Source organism: Crotalus tigris, unplaced genomic scaffold (assembly GCF_016545835.1).
Source record: "Crotalus tigris isolate CLP2741 ecotype Arizona unplaced genomic scaffold, ASM1654583v1 scf7180000017567.3851432, whole genome shotgun sequence".
NCBI classification, from domain to species: Eukaryota; Metazoa; Chordata; class Lepidosauria; order Squamata; family Viperidae; genus Crotalus; species Crotalus tigris.
Genome location: NW_024096477.1, coordinates 533,915 through 561,529, shown reverse-complemented (window position 1 = coordinate 561,529; position 27,615 = coordinate 533,915).

The following is a 27,615-nucleotide window of genomic DNA, read 5'->3' as shown; positions in this document are numbered from 1 at the left end:
AAATACTTTGGCCACCTAATGAGAAGGAAGGACTCACTGGAGAAGGCCTAATGCTGGGAAAGATTGAGGGCAATAGAAGAAGGGGACGACAGAGAATGAGATGGCTGGATGGAGTCACTGAAGCAGTAGGTGTGAACTTAAATGGACTCCAGAAGATGGTAGAGGACAGGAAGACCTGGAGGAACGTTGTCCATGGGGTCGCAATGGGTCGGACACGACTTCGCAATTAACAACAACAACAACAACAACCACATGTATATTGCAATGGCAGGTTGCTACTAATGGGGATGGCAGGACTATAAATGTGAGAAGTCTTCCTGAGCAGGAATATACAAAGTTTAGACATGAACTGTACTTGGAGCAAATTTTCATGTTGTTACTCACAATGGTCTGGTTTTTGCAGTAGCTGAACCCAAAACATGCCTCAAAAAAGCATATTATTGAAAATTTAACTGTATGATTTATCACATTTTTAATCCAGCTACTGAGGTGCTTTGGAAGGATAATTAATACATTTAATTAGAATAGGAGTAACATTTCTTCTTTCTTTCTTTCTTTCTTTCTTTCTTTCTTTCTTTCTTTCTTTCTTTCCCTTCCTTTCTTCCTTCCTTCCTTCCTTCCTTCCTTCCTTTCTTTCTTTCTTTCTTTCTTTCTTTCTTTCTTTCTAAAAAAGGCATTAATTAGGATCACATAGAATATTACTAATCCAGCATAATATAGACAGGAAAACTCAAGAAGGTAGTAAGTATGTTTGGACTGGTTCTAGCTTTGCAAAAGTAGGTATTATCTATTATCTTTTAAGCTTTCAGAGGATATTGTCCCAACCACTGAATTAATGGGACTTAGCTGGGGAGCTATTCAGAAGAATGGGAGAAGGTAGTCTTGGTGTTTAAGTAATATTTTCTCATTTTGATTAAAGTACCATTACAGCTTAAAGTTCTTGGCATGGTAAGCATGGTTTACAATGTGGATTTATCTCTGTTCACAAAGTCCAAATGTTCCATCATCAAATCTTTAAAGTTCTATCTCTTTATTTGATATTTGTTCATGTTTGGCTGCACAAACTAAGTGCCCGGTAACAGAAGAGAAACACGAGGGATATTGATAGAGAGGAATTGCCATAATTATTCTCTGAAATATTTTGCAATCCAGACACCATTCATAATCTGTTCAAGGGATTCTAGTGGTCAGAATAAAACACAAGAGTCAAATATAAATCATGTCTGTTATTTTTGGACAAGTTGGTCTGTAAACATTGCCAGTATCTGATTTTATTTCACTATCTAAGCAACGAAGAAAAAGCAAAGGAACATTTGACACTCAGCAAACACAAACTTTAAAGAAACTTTGGCTGTCTTTTTGTATTTTGTTACACCTCTTTTGGCATCGATATTCAAAGTACACTGCTTTCTACAAGTAGCAGAAAATATTTGTATCAGCAGTACTTAAATGAGAGCTTTTTATTTTATGTGTTTTTTTTTAAGAATCTCCAGTTTATAACTTATACTTCAGCTATCAGACAATCAGCTGTCCACTATAGGAATCTGTATTTGCAAATCATTTTCTCAACCATTTGCAAACTTTTATCTGCCCTTATCTCTAGGATGGATGTGTGCCATTTTCTGTAAGAAGACATTAAGTATTCATCTGCCTAGCAATGAAATATCCCTTACTAGAATTATAGCATCATGTTCCTATCTTCCAATTGTTGGAAGTCTTAATTTTAGAGAACAAATTCATTTCAGAGATTATGATTCACTTCCTGATGAGCATACCTATGTTAATTTGCTTCAATTTTGGTTTCTTCTTATGAGAATATCCATACTCAGATGACTGCCGGTTTGTCACTTTGATAAAGGAACCTGATTGGTTCCTCAGCTTCTAATAACTAAAGTTCTTCAACTTTGCCACAGGCCTTAATTCATCTCTGCTCAAGGCTATATCTGCTTTTGTTTGTTATAACTGTTTTTACCCTTTTGGCTTGGCTTCTATCCCTTTTGGATTATTTTTATCTAGATTTAAGGCTCTGCATAAGAGTTTTGTTTTTCATTGTCGTTGTGGTTGTTGGTCTACATTTCTAGTGATCCTTGTAATCAATGTTCATATATTCTTGTGATGAAGGCTAATATCCTGAACATATTGTGGTTGTGTTTGGCAGCCCAGTGATTTATTCAGTCTTACTGGCTTCCATGTGGATATTAAGCTTTGGTTTTCAGCTCTGATTTTATCAAATCTGCACTTTAGGTTATATCTATCCAGCTAGTGGTGATTTTTGTATTTTATGAAATAAAATATAAATTTATCCTCATGCTGGTTTATGATTATAATAAAGATTTGATTGAAAATTATCCTGTTATTCTCTATTAAAATTGGATAAATCAAAAATTACCCTTTTGATTTTCATTAATCCTTTCTCTTATACCATTAGAAAAATGTGTTTCTATGTTTCCTTTCTTCTAATATGCTAGCTTTCCTAGATGGGTAAAACCTTCCAGTGTCTTCTATAGATCTGCATGTTCTTCTGCATCAAAAAGAGGGACCACTTTTCTTCTGCATGCTCCAGATTAATCTTAACAGTTTTAATTTTTAAACTCATTCCAAACAGTGCAGCAACAGGATCATGTTTATCAATGTTATGGGATGGTCAGAAACTTAGATACATGTATGCCTAATCAGTTTATATTCTGTAGATAAATGTGATGGGGATATGTTTGAGACTCTGTATCATTTATTTCCATTTTCTAGAGACCTTGAATGGAGCTCTCTAAATGCATATTGTATTTTTTTTTAATCTGGAACTATTTGTAACAAAGAAATGTAATAGAACATATTGTCTTATAAAAAGCTTTGTTCGTAAGTTTAAGTTTAATTAATTGACCTGTATGTTTCATTTATGTTTGTGTGTCTCCTTTTAAGTACATAAGCATTCATTAAACCTATACCATACTCACGTAATTTCCTAAGGTGGGGGGGGAGGTTCTTTTTATTCCCCCCCCCTCACAGCAATATGGGCCACAATCCCTTCTGCATCCCATCAATCACTGGAGTGCCGAGTGATTAGATCCATCGGGGTATAACTTTAATAGACACTGGTCATTTCAGGGGTTACATGTGGCCTGCAAGTTTTTGAATGCCTGTTAAAGACTATAAGCCAAATCCCCAAGTCTCTTTCATAGCGTCCACATAATATAACTGGGGATTAGTTTAGTTTGAAGCCCTGAAAGGCTATTGCATATTTAGATGGACAAAACAATGCCCTCCAGATGTTTTGAACCACACTTCTTATGTCTGGAATTGGTCATGCTGTCTGAGGCTCTTGGAAGTGATGATCCAAACTTTAGATTATTTTGAAGGTCCCTACCGTTAAGTATGCAGAGCAGTATGTATCAACTTTCTTAAGCTGAAACTGCACAAATAAAATGATGAACATAAAGGAACATATCCTCTGAGCTCATAAGTAAAGTTCAAACACTTGAGGTCTGAACCAGCTACTATCTCTGGAGCAGTAACTCATGTTCATTCATTACAGATGTTGCATAATACACAACAGAATACTGTGAGAGCTTTCAATGTCTTTCCTTCACACAATGTCCATCTTAACAATACTAACTAAGATATATTGCTCAGTATGATAAACTCTAAAGAATTAGCGTATTTTAATAGGAGGTTTGAAACCCAGTTTTAATCCGTTAAAAAAAAAAAGGTCCTTGTCTCAACTGCAGAGTGCAGCCAGGCATTTCATGTGACACAAGCAGTGGGAAGCATGACTTCAATAATATGAAATGTGCAAGGCTTTAAAAGTTTTGCTTCTTTGTTTCATTGCAGACCGTTTATTTTTATAGCTTATTGTTGCTGAAGAGTTTCTTTGAAACAATGTCTCTGGCTCCCACGGCATCTTTATTCAAGTTCCCTCAAGAGGACATAATGAGAAACATTTTCAAATCTTTCCTATTACAAAAGAGATCTGTCTCAAAATAATTAAAACTGCCTAATCCCACCTAGACCAGAAACAGCACCACCCTGAACATTTGTTTTAAGTGATAAAATAAAAGGCAGAATAGAAAATAGTAGCAACTCAGAAGAACCTTCCTCAATCCACAATCCATGTTGAAATATCAGCCCCTGTGTGCCTAGCCAATTCTTGGAGATGCAGTACCAATATTTCTGAAGTCTATTAGGCTCAAGAAGGCTTCCTTTGAGGTACAAAGGAACTAGTTCTTCCATATTCAGAGAGAGAGTGAGTTCACCCATTCTATCAGCAGAATTTAGATTCACCCCTATGTCTTTAAGAAGTTTTTTTTCTCACAAAAGAAGGGAGCTTTTTAAAACACTAAAAAAAACATGGTTAGGTTATTCAGAGACTGATATACCCAGGATTAAATTTTAAAAATTAGCCAAAACAACAAGCAGTGAAATTCAATGGTGAAAAAAGTAAGGTTCTACATTTAGGCAAGAAAAACCAAATGCACAGGTATAGTAGAGGTGGTACCTTGCTCAATAGTAACAACTGTGAGAGGGATCTTGGAGTCCTAGTGGACAATCACTTAAATGTGATCCAACAGTGTCCTGCGGCTGCCAAAAAGGCCAACACAGTGCTGGGCTGCATTCACAGAGGGATAGAATCAAGAACATGTGAAGTGTTAATAGCACTTTGCAATGCCTTGGAATACTGCATCCAGTTTTGGTCACCATGATGTAAAAAAGAGAAGACAAGACCAAAAAAAGATGATTAGAAGACTGAAGGCTAAAACATATAAGGAACGATTGCTGGAAATGGGTATGTCTAGTTTAATGAAGAAAAGGACGAGGGGGGACATGATAGCAGTGTTCCAATATCTGAGGGTTGCCACAAAGAAGAGGGAGACAAGCGATTCTCCAAAGCACCTGAAGGCAGGACAAGAAGCAACAGATGGAAACTAACCAAAGAGAGAAGCAACCTAGAACTAAGGAGAAATTTCCTGACAGTTAGAACAATTAATCAGTGGAACAATCTGCCTCCAGAAGCTGTGAATGCTCCAACACTGGAAGTTTTAAAGAAGAGACTGGACAGCCATTTGTCTGAAATGGTATAGGGTTTCCTGCCTGAGCAGAGGGTTGGACTAGATGACCTCCAAGTTCCCTCCAACTTTATTATTATTATTATTATTAAGTAATTGTCTGCCTATCTCTATCTGTCTCTTTGTCTATCTATCATCTGTCTGTCTGTCTGTCTAATTATATGTAGACCTTTTCTTCTCAAAAAGCAGAGAAATTAATCTCTTTTACAAAAATGTTGTTCTTGTAACTAATTTTTTATTAGTTATCTAATAATTATCTAGAATGTTGGCCAACTTTCTTAAAAGAAGGATCTGGAGACAACACTTACAAAGAGGATTTCTGTGTAGTGACCAACAGTCACCTTGCTTTGAGTGGCAAGTAAATGTACATACTCAGCAGTCCCCCTTTCTCATCTTAGTTAAAATGGTAAAGTTGCTAGAATATTTTTCTTAGGATAATTCTCTAGACATAATCAGAATTATTCTGAGCATCTCTTCATGGAGAATAAATGATTCACAGGGGTGTTGTTCAAGAAAACAGTTTGCTTCTGAATAACAGTTCCTGGCAATCCTGAGCAGGAAAAAAAATCGATAAAAAGCTTTTGACCTGATCCACATTGCTCTTTTTATGTTATTATTATTTTCCTGCCCTTATATGTGTTCCCATTCAGGATGTGCTCGGGATAGTGCCAACATTTTTTGGGACATATTTGGAGGGAAACAGCCAATGCAGGACTCCCTCTAAAAGAAGTTGCCCTTGCTTGAAGGGAAAGAACAGGAAGAAGAGTTGAAAATAACAACATGATTGTTAAATAGAGATTCTGAAATATAAGAAGAAACAAGAGAATAGTTGGAGACAGTCTCAAAAGGTCAAGGAAGAAGCAGACAAAACATTCTGAGGAAAAATGTACTGGATTGATGGGGGAAATATTTCTGTTGTAATCATCAGAAATTTTAATATAAGAAATATAGTATGGTCTAATAGAACAAAACTGTGGAAAGACACTCTGTCTCAGACCTAGGATGGTGGTAATGGCAAACCACTTCTGAAAAACCTTGCCAAGAAAATTGTGAGAAATTGTCTCTGAGAATCAGACATGATTGAACAGAAGGAAAATCTTATTTTAGATATTCTACATAGTCACATTTTCGTTTCAACTGTTCAGAGTGGAAGACACAGGAAATATAAGGATCTCCTTTAAACCAAGTCTAACTATTGGTCCACTTAGTTCAATGCTGATTAGCACCTGCCTGCCAAAGTTTCAAAAATGGGTTCCAACCTTATCTGGTGAAGCTTCAGAGTGAACTTGCATTGCACCATTTATCCTATTCAACATATTAACTGAGGAGCTAAATACAGGTAAGAAACTACAGTAGAATCAAGTGAAGCAATCGATTCTAGAAGGAAATTGGTAAAATCCAACACAATTAATTGTGTAGTGTAAAAGGTAACTGAAGCCAGGACCAAGGATAGCTCCAACTGTTAACTACTGGCTGGTGGTTGAAGTCTTCATCTTGCTCCCTCCCTCAACAAATAAAAGAAAGTTGTCTCAGCAGCCAGCTAAGCTGTTTATATAAACATTATGGTTAGTATCACCCATCCAATTAGAGCTTTGCAGGATTTGTAGATTCCTGTACAGTCAGGGAGATCAAGATTCTACTAATGATTTATTCTCTGACTTATCAAAAAATAGCAAGGCGATATCTTATGGTGAAAAAGATGTGACTATGGAGCTCACTAATTTTCCATGAATGGAATTGTCTGAGACTCATAAAGGGTCAGGTAATTCGGCTGTCCAGAAAAGTCCATCTTAGCTATAAAACTTCCTTTGGAAATATTGAGCATCCAATTCTCCTCTTTAAAACATAATGTAATTGAAAAGTCATACAGAGACTTTTTCCTAACTGTACAGCTGTTCATTTTTCCAGAATAACAATATTTAAATGATCCAATAATGTGGTTGAAGTGTGCAGGACAGAAAGACTGCTACAGCAATGGATTGGGTTGAATAATTTAGTAGTGACTAAATTAAATTCTTTTTGGAAATATAATGCATCCAATCAAATTCTTCATATTTCTATTTTGCTTCCTTCAATTTATGTCAAAAGGAGCCAAAATAGTGGGCAAAAAGAGCAAACAGAAAAACAGAGATACTGGCCCTTCTGTGCATAGTATAAGAATACTTATTTCATCATCTTGAGTATATTGGTTTGGTATGTTTCCTAACTAACAAAGAAAAACCAGCAGTAGGAATATCTCAAAAAAATACTCTATGAGTTTTCATTACTTGAAAATTTCCCCATGGAGACAGATAATGTATTCCATACATTTAAAAAAAAAAAACCCCGATGAATTGTAATGACGCATCCACCTTCACAGTCTTTGCTGGAGTATTTTGCATTTGTAAAGCTTTAGTCAATCAACTATATCAAGAAACTGTGGGTGTCAGCCTCAATAAAAATAAAATAAGACTGGGTAAGGTGAATGAAGTCAGATAAGATAAGATAAAACAGAGTAAGATAAGATACACTAAAGATAAAAGAATAACATAAATTAGTATGAGTAGATAAAATGAAGGTATGAGATAAACTAGTGAAAGAAAAGTAGACTTCAAAAGTATAACATACAATGAGTATTAAAATACAATACTGTGTGCTTAGATGAATGCATCACTTTTACATGCTACCCCACTGGGTATTATAAAATATATTTTCAGGTGAACAATCCTGATTATAAATTTAGCAGCTCTAATGACTATATATATGATGTGCCCTGATAAAAATAATATAGTGATTTATTTCATTCCTTTGTATGGTTCTGTCAAGTAGTATTTATAAATACTGGACCCTTGCTGGCACATATAAGTGGCACATACAGTTGCTAACACATATAGTTGGAAGACATACAATGGTTTCCACATATAATAATAACAACAACAACAACAACAACAATAATAATAAAGTTGGAAGGGACCTTGACGGTCATCTAGTCCAACCCTCTGCTCAGGCAGGAAACCCTATACCATTTCAGACAAATCGCTGTCCAGTCTCTTCCAGTGTTGGAGCATTCACCGCTTCTGGAGGCAGGTAGTTCCACTGGTTAATTGTTCTAACTGTCAGAAAGTTTCTTCTTAGTTCTAGGTTGTTTCTCTCTTTGGTTAGTTTCCATCCATTGCTTCTTGTCCTACCTTCAGGTGCTTTGGAGAATAGTTTGACTCTCTCTTCTTTGGGGCAACCCCTGAGATATTGGAACACTGCTATCATGTCCCCTCTCGTCCTTCTCTTCATTAACCTAGACATACTCAATTCCAGCAAGTGTTCCTTATATGTTTGGCCTCCAGTCCTCTAATAATTATCTTTATTGCTCTTCTCTGTACTCTTTCTATATTCGTGTGTGATAGGTTGCAGGTGATTCCAGATTTCTACTTGACTACCAACGATTGAATGGCGTTGCCTTCTAACCAAGCCACTGCTTCATATCGTTCCTGTTATTTTTAGCAATAGCTCTATAACATCTGTTCATTCCTCTTTTCTGCTTTTGGGAAAATATGGAGGATGAGACTCCATTTCAAAGTTCTTGGAGCCCCTTGGGGTGACAGCAGAGGAGAAAAAGGAACAGAATGGCTTCCTCCATTCGGATACATGTTGCTATCACTGTGCTGTAAATATGCTGAATGTGGATTGCAGAATATCCTCCTTCCTCTTGAGAAAGAGCAAAACAGAAACTGCACTTGAAAGACTCCTGAGAATAATTTAAAAATATCATATTAAGGATAAAAAGGAACTGCGAAGTATGTCTGAATGATAAGACAATTTGACTTGGCAATGAATCAAGGGGCTGAAAAGCAGTTCTGAATGGAAAAGTAAAATCTACAGTATATAAAAACCTAATGCAGGAATTTTTAAACATCCATCCTCCTCCACAAACAGCTTTGAAACACGGAGAGTGCAGAAAGTGATAGTGAGAAAAAGGCTCCAAGAATGTTTGTTCAAAAAAAAAAAAAAAAAAGGGAAAGGAAAAGGCAAAAGAATTCCTGCATTCTTAACTGGAAGATGGAAGTCCTCCCTTCTAAACAATTAATCTTAGTTGATGAAGGAAGAGTGGAATGAGGAGTATCCAAAGAGCCAGTAGTCAGCCAAAGATCTGTTTGCTTAAGTTTTATTTGTACTGGGGACTTGGTGAGATATGCTATAGTGCAATACGAATTCTTCCAAAACATGTTTCTGTTCTTTAGGGAATAGAGCAGAGAGGACTGTTGAATTTAAAAGGGAGGATTACAATACTGCAAGCTATTTCTCTTCATTACAGTATCTTCTACAGAACAAAGTTTTGCATGGGACTCTATTGAAAGGAGCTGTTCTTACTCCCCAAATTATATTAATTCAAAGAGGTGAAGCAAACAGTGCATGAAGAAGGATAGGGAAGACCACATAAATGGAAGTCTGGAGAACATTCTTAGGGGAAACTGGAAACGTGGCTTCTTTGGGTAGCTGTCCATTCTGTGTTAAGTGACGGGATTCTATCACTTTTGCATTGGTAAAGAAAACTTAATAACAATAATGGTTCAAGTTCATCCCTTCATTTCATGCAGACAGTAGAAATCACATCATCTCAATTAGGAATTAGCAGCATGAATTAGCTATATGTAATACGAGTATTTTTAAAAATAGCCTGAGAATATTATAAACCAAACTATTCCAGAAAATTTGATTCTCCTGCCAAATTTTTTTCTCCCTCATGTTGCTATCTCTGAAGTTCCTAATGTTGCCTTTGAAACTATTTTAAGCAACAAATATTGTGGGGAGGGGACATTTAATCTTCCTCGTCCAAACTGTTCTCCTCATGTGTATGATAGCCCTATGGTTTGACCTTCCAAATATTATTGGAACAAGATGCAATCCAGAAAAACAGAAGCTGGACTATTTTGGCAGTTTTGGATCAGTCGGCTTGAGAACTTCAGAATTAAAAAGCTTGCATATGACATCGACTCAAAATGTTTAGCATTTTTTAAATGAAAATGAAAAATATTAATCAATAGAATAGGATTTAGAAGTCCTGTTAAACTGAGACCTTTTAAAGATGTGTTTGATCACTTGCCCATAGCATCCAATGCCAATGTCATGTTTTTGTTTATTGAATTCAGTGACCCAGTAAGTAAGAATGTGTGGAAATCCAAAATACTGAAATTTATATTTTAAATGATTAATTTTGCTTCCTTTCATGAAAAATAAAAATACATATAATTATTTCACTTTCCAAATATGTTCTAGTCGCCATTACTCCATTGTCATCATTCAAAAAGCTCTAGATTTACAATTCACTTATTGTCTGAAAGAGCCAACCATGTAGACGCTGTTAAATTTTACCATAGCTTTCTCACATAGCATGAAACCATCTCCACATAAATGGTCCCAAGCATTTATTCCTAACCCCTGTCTTCCTGATCAGTATTTCTGAAATTGGTGGTGATCAGAGAAGTGAAATCAGGAATCGGTTCTTTATAGATCTAACAATCACAGCCAATGGATATATGTAGAAATGTTTTCCTTTTCCCTTCTCAGTGAAGCACATTTGAACACCAAATTAATTTTGAGTGAAAAAGAGGTAATATTGAGATAGAAGAATTTTGTAAACTATGACCTCCAAATGTATTAGCCCCACAATTCTCTGAATTCTCAGCATATGAGAATTAGGTCAGAAATTATAGTTCCGTTATCTTCGGAGGGTACCAGATCGGAGACAACTTATTTAATTATGTCTTGGGAGAACGCAATGAGTGCAGTTCCTATGAACGTTGAAGCAGTGATTGATTGATTTGTTGTTGTGTTAAGTGTTAGAAGCACAGGGAACATCTGAAACATTCAAGTAGAGTATGACATATGCCTTGGAGAAGGAAGTACCACTGTATTGTTGAAGGCAAATATTCGCCAGTAAGTTTGAACAGAAACATCAGCAATCTTGTCAAGTGCAGATCATTTCCCTCCAAATATTAAAATTACTACCAATTTTGCAGGTCCAAATTATGCTGTTCCCCTGATCAGTATTAAAAATGTCTTTCTGAATCCATGTGATTCTGATCTTTTTGGTTTGCCAGACATGTGGGGACAACAGTCCCGAAATCTGTAAATGCAAAGTCTCAGGGATAGATAGAGGAAGCATTTAAGGTGGAAATATTTCCTTCCTGCAACCTCCACCTCTGAGTTTTGCCACCTCTTCTCATGCCAAGTAAACACACCCCCTTCCACACTGGTTCCCAGTGTCTCACATGGTTTATATATGCCATTAAAGGATATTACAGGTGTCCCTGAATTCAAAGGTAACATTTGTTGATTTTACTGCATAGGTCTATGGCATCTGCAATATAATTTCCTCCAAGTACATAACTTCTCTTTGGATCTTTTGTTCTCTTTCAGAGAGGACGTTACTGATTTTCATGGCACAGGAGGTGCGACAGAAGCTCATAAGTTAAGCTGCCCCCACCTTCAAGAATAAACATGTTCCTGAGATCATGATGACTATTAGGAATTTATTTTTCTTGCTAAAAATGGAAATAGGCCATCTTACAATTTACATGGCCACTTGAATTTGGTTTTCAGTCTCTATTTTAATTCTAAATTAAAATATAATCTGTTGAATTGGGTGGGAGTATCACACATTAATTTATTAAGTTTTAGAGTTTTAGAGATATATGCATTGGAAAGAAAAATCTTGCATTAACTAGAATCAAATGCTTGCACTGTGTCAATCTGCCCAAGTTATTATTTATTAAATTTTATTATTTAGTTTAATATAAGTATAATATAAGACTGGAAGAATGTTTAACCCTTAGCTTATGACTTAACTGAACTTCATCAATATCTTATTCATGCAACTCGGAGCTTATGAATTCTTTCACATTCCTGTTCCCATTCCTGTGTTTGTTATGTTAAGAAGACTGTTACTAAAAGGCATGGTTCACATTATTCTTTAGAAAATAGGAGAACAACTAAACTATAAAATTGATTTTTTTAAAAAAGACCAAAAACCAGAGTATGGAAGGATGTTAAAGCTATCGTGCATTTTATGCAGTCAGCCAGAATGCAATTTCTTTTCCATTACATTAATTTATTAAAGAATCCTAGCAGTGTTCTAAAGACGGAATCAGAGGTCTCTGAAATCAGTCTGAGACCAACAAATTCTATGTAGATAGACATTGCTTGTGCTTAGAAGAGATTCATATGAAATTCTTTCCATTTTTTCAGGCAATTAAGCAGGAACAGTTTACTGAAATTTCCAGCTAGGTAACTGATAGAGAGGTAGGCACATTGCACCAAGACTGCATTTTGCACTGAGAAAATCCAAACACAGAGTTCATATACTTAAATGTTGTTGATGATGTATGTTAGAGTTCCCCAAGCTTTCGGGGTGCGGCCTGGAGCAGGGGGGAGGGGAAAAGAAGGGTTGGTTTGTTGGGTGTGCGGACACATGCACACCTGTATGCACACACACAAACACATGTTGCTCATGCGAGTAGGGCTGCGAACACCTGCGATGCTCATGGTGACACTTGTGCAAACATCACCGTGAGCATCGCAGGTGTTCAGAGCCCCACTCACACGAGCAATGGGGACCCCTGATGTATATGATAGATGTATACAATAGATACAATGTATACAATGTATACAATAGATAGTTTTAGAATATTGCACTATAAGAATGCATTTGTTTTAAAAGAAAATTATCTTTCTTCCTGATGGGCCCCATTCAAAACTGTGTAAGAAGGTCCTCCCAAACCCGATCTCTCTAGTATTTCGTTTCCATAGTAGACAACTACATGCCTATGTGAATTTTCTCCAAATAAGTGATCCCAAGAGGTAATTTACTCCCTTTCGTTGGAGGCAATATATACTTTATTTTATATTCATATTTTTTAATTTTTTTAATGAGGATTGTTGCATATATTTATTGTTTCAGTTAATTGTTGTGCACCAGGCAGACTCATATTTTGTGAGATGGGTGGCCATACAAATTTGAAAAATAAATAATCATTCTGCTTAGTAATTACTTGTTTACCATGAATCATCTAATCCCCCTTTAAAGCTATCCAAATTAATGCCATCACTATATCTGGTGATTATAAATTCCATAGGATAATTATATGCAGGGTGAAAAGTGCTCCCTTTTCTTATCCTGAATCATCCATAGTACAAATTTCCTGGGGTAATCCTGGCAAATTAGGTTCCTAGTAGATGCAGTGATGTTGGATGGATTGGGAGCAGGTGGGACAGTACCGTGCTGCTTCACTTCCTTCCTAAGGTGCCAGTGCCAGCCAGTATTGACTGAGACCCAGAGGTCCCACCTTAAATGCTACAATGTGGGATTCTGCAGGGTTTGGAATGATATTTTTTCCATTCCTATTCTACATGAAACTGCGGTGAGATCATTCAGAGCCATGGTGTGAGCTTTCAGAGCCTGGAGGGAGTGGTGTATGTGTATGAGTGGGTGAGTGGCTGTCTGGATGGGGAACAACAGGCTTCACCTGACAAGGCTGAGTGGCTCTGGGCTTTCTGCATCTGAGACTTTACCCTCTCCTCACTGGATGGAGTTGCACTACAGGTGTGCAATCTGGAGGTGTGCACCAGCTGTGTAATTCCATACTCACACTTTCTTGAGAAACAGATGGCAGCCATGGCTAGGAAGGCCTTTGCACAGCTTCATGTTGTATGCTGGTTACACCCTTTCCTGGATCATGAGGCTGTGCTCACAGTTACCTAGTCACCTCCAGAGAAGATTACTGTTACATGCTCTACATGGGGCTGCCCTTGAAGAGCATCTGGAAACTTCAATTGATGAACAGAGTGGCTGCACTAACAACAACCTAGAACTAAGGAGAAACTTCCTGACAGTTAGAACAATTAACCAGTGGAACAACCTGCCTCCAGAAGCGGTGAATGCTCCAACACTGGAAGTTTTTAAGAAGAGACTGGACAGCCATTTGTCTGAAATGGTATAGGCCTTCCTGCCTGAGCAGAGGGTTGGACTAGATGACCTCCAAGGTCCCTTCCAACATTATTATTATTATTATTATGGATCATCGCACAGTCAGCCAGATGTTCAGACTGGATTTGGCATTTTGTTTACCTATCGAGTCCTTACCCAGGACCTGGGATAGGCAGATGTGGATGTTTGATGGTATTACAGATATCGTCGCAGGATGGAAGCAGTTCCTAATAAGGCCGCCTTTTGCAATTGACTAATAGCGAATTTGTCAATGCCAATGGTGTTCAAGTGGTGCTCCAGTTGTTTTGGGATTGCACCCAAGGAGCCTATTACTATTGGTACTACCCTTGCTTGCTTTTGCCACAGTCTTTCTATTTCTATTTGTATTTTGTTATCTTCTCCAGTTCTTTCTCATCTATTCTGCTGTCTCCAGGCACTGCCATGTCCACTATCCAGACTTTTTTGTCTTCCTTATCAACAATTGTTAAGTCTGGGATGTTATGTTGCAGGTGCTTGTCTGTTTGAATTCTGAAGTCCCAGAGCAGTTTAATTTTATCATTTTCTATGACTTTCTCTATTTTATGATCCCACCAGTTTTTGCTTACAGGCAAATGATATTTTTTGCAGATCTTCCAATGCACCATTGTTGCTACTTTGTCATGCCGCTGCTTGTAGTCAGTCTGTGCAATCTTCTTGCAACAGCTTACCAGGTGGTCCACTGTTTCTTCAGCTTCTTTGCATAGGCGGCACTTACTGTCTGTTGCTGTCTTCTCAATTTTGACTTTATATGCAATTGTCCTTAAGGCTTGGTCTTGTGCAGCCAGAATTAGTCCCTCGGTCTCTTTCTTCAATTTTCCTGCTCTTAGCCATTGCCAGGTCTTGTTATTATCTCCTTTTCCAGCTATTTTTTTAATGTATTGGCCATGTAGTGCTTTGTCTTCCCATGTCTCTATTCTGTTCTTCATTTGGTCTTTCTTGTAGGCCAGTCTGGTCTCTCCAGTAGTCGTCGTCGTCGTCATCATCATCATCATCATCATCATCATCATCATCATCATTATTATTATTATTATTATTATTATTATTATTATATCATCATCATCATCATTATCATTATAGTTATGTGCCCACCTAGGATGGCAGATGTTACACATTTGCTCTAAGAGCTGCAATGTTTTCCAGTCTGCTTTTGGGTGCAATTCAAAGTGCTGATTTTGACCTATAAAGCCCTGCATGGCATGGGTCCACATTACTTAAGGAACTGGCTTTTCTCAATTACATCTACCTGTCCCATCAGTCACGTAGGAGAGGTATGTTGTAGGTCCTGCCTGCTAAGGAATCTCCTCTGATGAGACCCAGAAGACATGCCCTGTCTACTGTGGCTTTCACTATGTGCAGCATCATTCCCCTGAGATGAGTTTGACCCCATCCCTGGTACCCTTCCAGAAAGTCCTTAAAGCTTGTTTTTTCCAGCAATCTTGGGGATCCCATAAAAATCCTGCAATGGTGGCTTCTTCATGTTTTATTTTGATTCACCTTCAGTGTTTTACAATTGGTCACATTGTTTAAATCAGGCATGTCAAACGGACACGTCACGCTGAAACTGCACCCACCCCATTGCTGGCAATGGGAGAAAAGTCCTGATATGTCGTGTGACATCACATGACATCACGAGTTTGACATGCCTGGTTAAAAGGTTGCTGAGTTTCTACACTGCCCAGAGTCATGTTATGTGAGATGTGCAGCCATATACATTTGCTAAATAAATAAGAAGGGGAAACAACATTAATAATAATAATAATAATAATAATAATAATAATAATAATAATAATAATAATAATAATAATAATAAAGTTGGAAGGGACATTGGAGGTCATCTAGTTCAACTCCCTGCTCAAGCAGGAAACCCTATACCATTTCGGACAAATGGTTGTCCAGTCTCTTCTTAAAAACCTCCAGTGTTGGAACATTCACCGCTTCTGGAGGCAGGTTGTTCCACTGGTTAATTGTTCTAACTGTCAGGAAATTTCTCCTTAGTTCTAGATTGCTTCTCTCCTTGATTAGTTTCCATCCATTGCTTCTTGTCCTGCCTTCAGACGCTTTGGAAAATAGCTTGACTCCCTTGTCTTTGTGGCAGCCCCTGAGATATTGGAACACTGCTATCATGTCCCCCCTCATCCTTCTCTTCATTAAACTAGACATATCCAATTCCTTATATGCTTTGGCCTCCAGTCCCCTAATCATCTTTGTTGCTATTCTCTGTACTCTTTCTAGAGTCTCAACATCTTTTTTACATTGTGGTGACCAAAACTGGATGCAGTATTCCAAGTGTGGCCTTACCAAGGCATTGTAGAGTGGTATTAATACTTCACGTGATCTTGATTCTATCCCTCTGTTAATGCAGCCTAGCACTGTTGGCCTTTTTGGCAGCTGCAGCACACTGCTGGCCCATATTTAGGTGATTGTTCACTAGGACTCTGAGGTCCCTCTCACAGTTACCACTATTGAACAAGTTACCCCCTATACTATACCTGTGCATTTGGTTTTTCTTGCCGAAATGTAGAACCTTACTTTTTTCACCATTGAATTTCATTTTGTTAGATAGTGCCCAGTGTTCAAGTCTGTCCAGATTGTTCTGTATCTTAAGCCTGTCTTCTGGAGTGTTGAAGAGCACTGGGCCCAGAACAGAGCCCTGGGGTACCCCCTACACCCTCCATGTAGATGCGGTTCCATTGAGGACCACTCGCTGAGTATGGCCAGTCAGCCAGCTACAGATCCGTCTGGTGGTGATGCTGTCTAGCCTACATTTTTCTATCTTGTCAAGTGGTAGGTTGTGATCTACTTTATCAAATGCCTTGCTGAAGTCCAAGTAAATTATGTCCACAGCATTCCTCTGATCCACTAATTTTGTCACTTGGTCAAAGAATGCAATAAGATTTGTCTGGCACGATCTATTTTTGACAAACCCATGTTGGCTTTTAGTAATGACTTCATTTACCTCTAAGTGTTCACTGATTCATTGTTTGATTATCTTTTCCAGGATCTTCCCAGGTATTGAGGTCAGGATGATAGGTCTGTAATTTCCTGGGTCCATTTTTTTTTCCTTTTTTGAAGATGGGAATTACATCAGCTCTTTTCCAGTCCTCTGGTAGTTCCCCTATGCTCCAGGATCTTTGAAAAATATAGTTCAGTGGTTCTGAGATCACATCTGCCAGTTCCTTGAGAACCTTGGGGTGTAATCCATCTGGTCCTGGCGATTTGAACTCGTCTAGGCTGGACAGGTGCTCACTTACCATTTTCTTGCCTATATTAGTTTGTGTTTCTATTCTGTTTTTTATGGCACTATTTTTGATAGGTTGGTCTGTTTTTTCCCTTTGTGCAAAAAACAAGTTAAATAGTTCTGCTTTCTCCCTGTTGCTTGTCACCTTCTTGCCATTTTCACCCACTAATGGACTAATCATTTCCTTCACTTTTTTCTTGTTTTTTACATGTTGAAAGAAGCTTTTTTTATTATTTTTGACTTTGGTCGCAAGCCTTAGTTCATTTTGAGACTTGGCTTTCCTCACTTCATCTTTGCAGACTTGGGCTATTTGCTGATATTCTGACTTAGTTATGTGCCCCTCTTTCCACTTTCTATACTTATCCTTTTTATCTTTCAGTTTGTCAAAGAATTCTTTATGCAGCCATGCTGGTTTCTTTTGAGAGCTGTTATTTTTCCTCTTTGTTGGTATTGTGCTAGACTGTGCTTTTATAATCTCATTTTTCAAAATTTCCCAAGCTTCTTGAGTTGTTTTCCCCTTGAGGATTCTCATTCGTGGAATCCTTCCCAAGCCCTCTCTAAGTTTATTGAAATTAGCTCTCTTAAAGTCCAAGGCTCTAGTTTGACTGTGTTCTATTGCTTGTGCTTTCATAATGTTGAATTCCAATATTGCATGATCACTTCCTCCCAGGGTTCCTATGGCTTCAACACCTTCTATCGTTTCATAGTGAGAATTAGAACCAAAATGGCTAATCCCCTAGTTCCCTTCTCTACTTTTTGGGAGACAAAGTTGTCTGCTAGGTTTGCCAGGAACCTCTTTTGAACTTGGTAGCATCTTCTTCTTCAAATGATACATCATATTTTATATATTTAACATGTCCCTGCTTTTTTACCTCCTAAATTAATTAAAAATAACATTGAATTCTATAACTTTTCTTTAGAAAGAATGGCTCAGGTCCCTTATTGTTTTGGTTGCCATTTCAGTATTTCATACTATAATATAAATTATTTATCTATAGAAAAAAACTGGGAATTGATACTGGAAATATCACTGATTAGTTGCAAGCTTGTTCCTGCCATTCCTCCCTATAGTTAGTTAGTTAATTCTGCTTAAGATGGATTACAGATTTGCACGTTACAGTTATTCTCTATATATCTATTAAAGAATAATACAATCCTGGATCTACATTGTTATTCATGTCTCTGCAATCTCATGACACTTTATAGGGTATAATTGGATATATTCCAGCACAAAAAGCTAGATGTGCTACAATTTCCAGTTCTTGATTCAATAAGCTATCCATTAGCTATAAATTATTGCTGTATATGATTAGTGAGCAGCTTGGTAATAAAATGGTAAGATATATGTTTATGATTGTAGCATACCACTTTGGAAAAAAATATTTTGGTATACAGTAGAAACAAACACTTTATTGCTACTAAATGACACATGTATTAGGTAATTATTAACCAGATATAATTCCGTCAGTCATATATATTTCTTAAAAAGCATATCCTCCCAACATTTCCAGTAATCATTAGTCTAGTTGTTCTTCAGAAAACTAAATTTTTAATCTTGTAATGGTCTCTTTAGGACACCCTACTATTTTTTTCATTAAGCAGGGTTTCTGTTTCACACATCACTTACCAGCTCAAGGGCTAAGAGACATGATAAAAGTTTTCATTTTTAAAAGCACATTATTACTTGTCTGGAAACTTTCTGAAGGCAATTGCATCCTCACTCTTGGATCATTTTCTGGCATTTACTTTACAAATAGACAATGACAAAACTGCAAGAAAGCAATGTCAACACAAAGCCTAGCAACGGCCAACAATGTGCACAAACTTGAGAAACCTGCTATCATCAGAAAGACGCTGTGCCAGATTTAAATTTTTGAATATGACCACATGCAATATCCTGCCTGGGATTTGTTTTATTTGTTTTTGTTTTTTTGCAGTCAAAACCCAGAAATACTGAGAAATTATGCTTATTTATAAGATTCTTTCAAAGTGATAAACATTTCTGCACACCAGCATAAGGCTATAAATTACGTTGCTCCTTTTGAATTCCATTGTTCTGCTCTTTTTCTTCTGATGTTGGGTGTCTCCATGTAAAATTTGCAAAAGTACAAGTATAATTCATTACGTTTTGTTTTTTTTTCTGTCTTTCTGCCTTTTTTTCAACTAATAAGTACCAGACTTGTTTGCTCCTTTTCTTTCAGACACATTTATTTGTCATGCCTTGCATGTCATTACTTGTGACAGATAAGCCTTAAGAGTTATTTAAGTTCAGCTAAGCTCTTAAAGATCTGGACAAATAAATATGGATTATCTGAAGCTTGCACATTTACCAATTATTTATTTTTCATTTGCCTTTCTTTTTATAACATCAACTTTCTTCAGTTGCTTTCTCAATCCAAAAAGTACAAGTTGATATCAGGGGCCAACTGTGTTTATTCATCTGTAACTGAAAAAGTGATTCATAATAGTCCTGATCCATAATGTCATTATAGCATCAACTGGTTTCATAGTTATTGCTGCTATTGTCAAAGACAGTAAGCCCTGAGCTAATATTCCTGTTTCATCATATAGTTTATGGTGACTTTGTTCAGCTTTGGAATCCAGTCCAACAACCAATGTAAATCCAGCTTCTGGCTGGACTGGAATTGAACCTATGCCTCTGTCACAATACAGATTTATCAAAACAGGGAAGTTATATCATTCTAACAGATTCAAGAAGGTATCTATCTCCCATCTGTCTGCCCATGCTATCATCTCCCTCTTCTGTTGAGCATCTAGAAGATTAAGACATTATGATTCTTGGAATGATTCCCTCTGGAAAAAAAAAATCAGAATATACTAAATGACAGAACCAATGCTGGCTCCAGATTTCAATATGTTGATATAGCTAATCATTTCCTGAGGAAGAAAGGATCCATATGCAATAAGCCCCAGTTCCTAGACCAATATTTTTGTACCTTCTTTGGGATGCATCTCTGATCATGGATCTTTTAATACTGGATGTAAAGGATCTATTCTGTGCTTTTCAACTGTTTGCCAAGTTAGAAAGATAGCAACAATGAACATCAAATTTATCCAAATTATGTATTTGGCTGAGAAACCCACATCTGCCCTAAGTGCGAGGCAGTGCACAGTTCCCCCTCAGAAGGGGCGATCCTTTTCTATGAGAGGATAATTGAGGGAAATAAGCAAAAGTTTGCATCTCTTTCAACAAAGCATGAATATCAATTGAAAGGAGCAAACTATATTATTCAGACTTGGTCCTAAACCTAAATGATCTAAATTAAGGTGAGCCATTCCCATTACAGAGGACTCTGCCTAAATGAACCTCTGTGATGCAAGCTGCTAATAAAAATGTTGAATTTTCATCAAAAAATACAAAGTAGTTGAATACAAATGATAATATTAAGTGAATGTGAGCCTCTTAAACACTGAGGGAAAAGAGAAAACTCTGCCTTAAGTTAGGAGGATAATTTTAATAAAAGATCATTATAATTTTCTTCCAGTACAGACACTGTGATGTCCCGAGCCTTGCAAACGGCTCGGGCGTTTGCAGGCAGTCCCGGGCAGGTGCAAGGCTGCCCGGGACCAGACAGGCTGTCGCCAGCGCTGTGCGCATGTGCGGGTGCTGGCGCAGGAAAAGTAACACATTTACCTGGGAGTTGCCTATATAAGAGGCTGCGAGCGTTTGGGAAGCTTAAGGAAAGCCATCTACTTGTAAGCTGAACGCAGAATAAAGAAAACTGAGAACTCCAACTGCTTCTCGTGTCTGCTTTGCGCCAAGGACTCAACACTGGCGACGAAGGTGGGATTGCCTTACACCGCCTGGAAAGGAAGAAGTGTAAGCTTACCCAAGTGAGTCCTGAGCGGCGGAACGGCGTCGACTCGGCAGCTACCCGCCAATCCAGTGCGCATTCGGGGGTAGGCTGGCTGATAGACCCGTCTCCTGAAGATGGCGAAAATCAGAAGGCTTTCGGAGTTCGACGTCTCACATCCAGAGCGGTGGGAGTCATACGTAGCCAGGGTGGAGAACTACTTCAAGTCAAACCAAGTGAGGGAAGAGAGCTTGAAGGCTGCCACCCTGCTTTGTGTTTGCGGTCAAGATGCCTTCGACATCGCAGAAAACCTTGCAGCACCTGTTCCAGTAGAGTCTGTCAGCTACGCAGATCTGAAGAAGCTATTGAAGGAGCACTTCCACCCCAAGATGTCCATCATCGCATGGCACCACACCTTCGAGCAGAGGGATCAACGGCCCGGTGAGTCGGCCAAAGAATTCATCGGCGCATTACGGAAGGCCGCCAAGCACTGCGAGTTCAAAGACCTCGAAGAACGACTGAGGGACCGATTCGTGTGCGGGTTAAGGCATCAAGATCTACAACAGAGACTTTTCGCTAAAGAAGAATTGTCCTACCAAGATGCCTTAAGGGAAGTCACCGCAGAAGAAGCAGCAGGCGGCGCTGTCAAGAACATGCGGCCGATCAGAAACAGTCCAGAGGTTGCATCCGTGCACCAGGAAGACGTCCAAAGAAACTCCGAGGAGGATCCGGACGAGGAAGTCGACCGTCTCCACCCCACGAAGGAAGAAAATCAGAAGGGAAGCTCTTCAGCTCCGCTCAAGTGCATCGGCTGTGGAGGTCGCCACAGGAGAACCGACTGCAAGTTCCGCTCCGCTACCTGCCGGGCATGCGGCAAACAAGGATACATTGCAGCTGTGTGTCTGGGCCGACGAAAGGTACAACCTCAGGAAGAACTGTGCCTGAAAGGTACCAGATTCCCCAGCCAGAATAGGGTAGGGTTTTGTGCTTCGCGAAGAAGCATCCTTAGGACAGGCACACACAAGGCCATTAAGAAAAAGCTGTCACTCAAGGTGAAGCTACAAGGGGTTCCATTGTCTATGGAACTGGACACAGGGTCTGCCCTTTCAATCATCTCCTTGCATACATTTAGGAAGATTTGTTCCGGTAGTGGAACTCAGGCCAAGTTAAGGCCTTCTGACATTGTGTTAACAGATTTTCAAAATTCAAGAGTGTGTGTTAAGGGGGAGGCCACCCTTAATGTGCAATACAAGAGTTTTGAAGGTCCACTAGACATATTAGTAGTAGGGGGTGAACGAACGAGTCTCATAGGACTCGATTGGTTTGAGGCCCTGGGGATACACGTCACAGGACTCAACAGTTTACAAACACTCGACCTACAGGAAGTCTGCAAAGAATTTGCAGATGTTTTCAGCCCCCAGCTGGGCACATTCAAAGGACCCCCTGTGTCCTTAAAGCTAGACCCCACTGTCACTCCCATTAGAATTAAAGCAAGAAGGGTCCCTTTTGCTTTAAAGAGTAAAATTGACACTGAGTTAGACAAACTGATTCAACAGGGAATCCTAGAACCTGTTGATTCCAGTCCTTGGGAGACCCCCATTGTCACGCCTCTAAAGGCAAATGGGGACATTCGCATTTGTGCTGACTACAAATGCACTCTGAATAAGGCATTGCAGCAACATGCCTATCCTGTTCCTGTGGTCAGTCATATTCTGGCCTCCCTCAAGGGGGGGCGCGTTTTTGCAAAGCTTGACCTAGCTCAAGCGTATCAACAGCTGCCTGTTGATGATGATGCTGCTATAGCTCAGACTATTGTGACCCACAGGGGAGCCTTTAAGGTAAAAAGGCTGCAGTTTGGAGTGAATGTCGCTCCTGGGATTTTCCAAAGCGTAATGGAAAACACACTGCGGGGCATACCGGGGGTTTGCCCCTACTTTGATGATGTCTTAATTGCAGGAGACTCCACACACATTCTAGCTGAAAGGCTAAGGGCTGTTCTGTTAAGGTTCAGGAAAACAGGCCTCAAGCTCAAAAAAGACAAATGCAAAATTGGGGTGCCTTCTACTGAATTTCTGGGATTCAAAATTGATGCTGCTGGAATTCACCCTGCTGAATCCAAACTAACTGCCATTTTAGAAGCACCTAGGCCAAAGTCCAAGGCCGAACTTCAGGCCTTCCTGGGTCTCCTGAATTTCTACAAATCTTTTCTTCCACATAAAGCTAGTGTAGCTGAGCCTCTTCACAGGCTACTAGACAAGCAAGCAGTGTGGCGGTGGTCACAGATGCATGAGGCCTGCTTTAACGAAGTCAAGGCCTTGCTCACTTCTAACAGTGTACTTGCACATTTCAACGAGTCTCTTCCTGTGTGCATCGTGTGTGATGCATCCCCTTACAGGGTTGGGGCTGTCCTGAGCCACCTCAGGTCTGATGGAACTCAGGTTCCTGTTGCATATTATTCAAGAACATTGTCTTCTGCCGAGCGCAACTACGCTCAGATAGACAGGGAGGCTCTGGCTGTTGTTGCGGGAATTAAAAAATTCCATGATTTTCTATATGGCAGGCAGTTCACGGTCTTCACTGACCATAAGCCTCTGCTGGGACTGTTTACCACACGTAAGCAGACTCCCCAAATCATTTCCCCTAGAATGCTTAGGTGGTCTATTTTTTTGTCTGCATATGATTTTTCTTTACTCCACAAGCCTGGGAAAGATATGGGCCATGCTGATGGCCTCAGTAGACTGCCTCTGCCAACAGTGGAAGCTGACCCTGCGCCAGCTGTCAACATTCTATCAATCCAAGCCTTGCCCGAGCTCCCTCTTAGTGCCAGGGATGTTGCCGCTGAAACAGGTACAGATCACACACTTTCACGTGTCCGTTCCTGGGTTTTGTCTGGTTGGCCTGAGGACTGCCCTAGTCCTGAGTTTCAGAGTTTCTGGTCCAAAAGGAACGAGCTGTCCCTTTCTCAGGGTTGTTTGCTTTGGGGAAACAGAGTTGTCATTCCCACCTCAATGAGGACTAGGGTCTTGGAATCCCTCCACGAGGGTCATCCTGGCATTGTTCGTATGAAGGCTCTTGCACGCAGCCACTTATGGTGGCCTGGTTTAGATAAAAATATTGAGGCTAAGGTGCATGCATGCCACCTGTGCCAACGATCTCGCCCAGAGATGCCCCAAGCTCCCGTGCACAGATGGGAGGAAACACAGTCCCCATGGTCTAGGGTGCACATTGACTACGCTGGGCCCTTTCAGGGCCAGTTCTTCTTGGTCCTTGTTGACAGCCACTCGAAATGGCTTGAGGTTGTACCTGTCTCATCCACCACCACTGCAAAGACTATTCAGGTACTGAGGGGGATTTTTGCTGCACACGGGCTGCCAGATGTCATTGTGTCCGACAACGGCCCTCAATTCACTTCCTCTGAATTCCAAGCTTTTTTACAGGCTAACATGATTCGTCATGCCACGTCTGCGCCTTTCCACCCGTCCACCAACGGTATGGCTGAACGCATGGTGCGCATCACAAAGGACGCCTTGAAAAGACTCACCTACGGGGACTGGCATCACAGGTTGGCTGACTTTCTCCTTTCTTATCGCACCACACCGTCCACTTCTACAGGGAGAAGCCCAGCTGAACTTCGTTGGGGGCGTCAACTTACTACTAAACTTGACCGGTTGCATCCGGACAGATTGCCTTCATCTACCTCACATCCTAGGGCACCTAGACAACTACTTGAGGGTGCCCCGGTCTGGACTCGCAATTACGGGCCTGGTCATACATGGGTCCCCGCTTCTGTCTCCAGGGTCACGGGTCCTCTATCCTACGAGGTAGCTCTGGACAACGGTCGTGTCCTGCGCAGGCACATCGACCAACTCCGCCCTAGGCGGCATCTTCCAGCTGAGACTCCTGGGTCTTTTCCAGGGGGGGAGGGGGACCCTTTGGAGCAAAGGGAAGGGCACGAGCTGCTGCCCATCTCCACTGATGGAGCCACAAACGGCCCATTCCAGGGTTCCGCGAGAGCTCCGAACAAGAATTCTATGAGCCTACCCAACTACCAGGCATCCACGCCTACTCCAGCCAGGGAGTCACCCCGGGGGCATACTCACTTTCCACACATATCACACAGCACTCCAGTCACGGAGGATACCCGGGGGCATCCCAACAAATCATTCCCCGCAAGAGAGCTGGCACACAATCCCCAAGGTTGGCCTGACCTTACCCCAAATCCTACAGGGGGTCAAACATACAGGGAGGTGGTCGAGGAACCAAGTCCCGACTACAACACCTCTAGCCCAAATCAGGGAATAACTGAGTTTTGGGAAGGTACAGAAACCCACACAAGCCCGGACACAGAACGGGGTTCAGGGAATGGACAGCCTCCTGACAGGTCTTGGACGGACCTAGGAGGTTCAACAGAGACGCCCAGCAGTGGCTATCACTTCAGGGGGCCCGAGGGTCTACAGCTAGGCAGGTCAACCAGGTCACAAAGTGACAGAAGCCCTGGCCTGACGAGCCCGGTGGGCGAGCAAGCAGGCCAGGCATCAGGGCACAGCCCTTGGAAGGCACCAAGACAAAATAAGGAGAACAGGCTCACATCTCCCTCCAGTCAGGGAACTCCTGCTAGTAAACCAGAGCTGAGAAGGTCACAGAGAGCAAAGAAATCTCCTAAGTACCTAGAGGATTATATAACATTGCTGGCAAGGCAAAAGCCAGCAAACAGTGGAAGCACTGGGGAGCGGAACGCTGTATAGAACAAATGATTATATGTTGGTAGTAGTTTCAGCCCGGGGGAAAGGGGTGTTATGTCCCGAGCCTTGCAAACGGCTCGGGCGTTTGCAGGCAGTCCCGGGCAGGTGCAAGGCTGCCCGGGACCAGACAGGCTGTCGCCAGCGCCGTGCGCATGCGCGGGTGCTGGCGCGGGAAAAGTAACACATTTACCTGGGAGTTGCCTATATAAGAGGCTGCGAGCGTTTGGGAAGCTTAAGGAAAGCCATCTACTTGTAAGCTGAACGCAGAATAAAGAAAACTGAGAACTCCAACTGCTTCTCGTGTCTGCTTTGCGCCAAGGACTCAACAGACACCATTAAAGCAAAAGGACAGATATTACATATTGGTTTCTCTTCTTTCAATTAACAAAGGTGGTATGGTAACCTAAAACCCATTTCAATTATTCCTAATTTTCAATATTTTAATGCCATTTTGTTTTCATCTGAAATTTCCACACAATAGCCAACACAATGAAGCCATCTTTCTTTCTTTCTTTCTTTCTTTCTTTCTTTCTTTCTTTCTTTCTTTCCTTCCTTCCTTTATTTCTTTCATAAATTATATTAAAGGTTTAAAGAGAAAAGTTTTAAAAAGAAAAGCCTTAAAGTTTTTAAAACTAACAGAAACTAATAAGGAATAAAGAGAACAAAGAGAGAAAGAAAGAGAGAAAGAAAGAATAAAAAAAATAAAAAGAAGAAGTTTCTGATTTTGTTGCAGCAAGCACAAGCCAGCTTTCTCTGCAATGATGAAAAAGACCTTCTCTTGCAATAATATCTTGTTGTGACTCTCTTGCACTTCTCTGAATTTTATGGATGGAGGATATTTTGTCCTGCCTAAATCCTTGGTCAGAGGATGAGATAAGGTCAGCATCATGGGGACAGAAAGTAATATTAGAGTTGCCAGGACATGACCAGAAAAACCCCTAATTGTTAGGTGAATATTGGAAAATATCCTGTTTCATCAATGTGGATACGGCCTCAATGGAAGGGATTTTAGAGCTGTAGTTCTCAATCAAGATGTTCATCATTGGTTTCTCTAAAGATTAAAAAATAAAGCAATTAAGGCTTCCTCCCTACAGTTTATCTTCAAATGAGGCTGTTTTTTTTTCATTTCCACCTTTGTTTACAATTTGCTGAGAATATTCCTAGATTGGACATTATGACCTAAGTATGTCTTTATAGCTAGGATACTAAAGAAGCAACGGGAGAATATTAGCTTTCTTTTCCTAGTTACTGTTACAAAGGTGATGGAAAAGAAAGGGATAAGTCACACTAGTTCCGCCCTTAATTGCTTCACATATTTTTGGTCATATTATATATCAATGTTTATTATAAAGCATGTGAAAATTACCTTCTTTTCAAGTATCTTTATCTATGTTCATATATGTCTGTCTCTCTGTATGTGCTTGTGTACCTTCTCAAGTTATTTTTCTAAAACTACATATTTTGCCTGTGTTATCCTAAAATCCACACATTTATGTATATTTTGGTACTTTGGCAAAATTTAGAAGAAGATGAGCTCTATAGGTAAGCTATTTTCTAGTGAGTTTGGCTCGATCTGGAAAGTGTAACTCATTTAATACTAATATTGGCCTTGGACGTTAAATAAACACATGATTTTTGTTATATTTGATATAGTTTTATTTTGTTTTATTCAGGAATAATTTTATGGCAGCTAAAATTGCCATGAGTTTTATCTGTGGTAAGAACTTGTATAGAAATATTTTTAGCAGATATATAATAAATAACT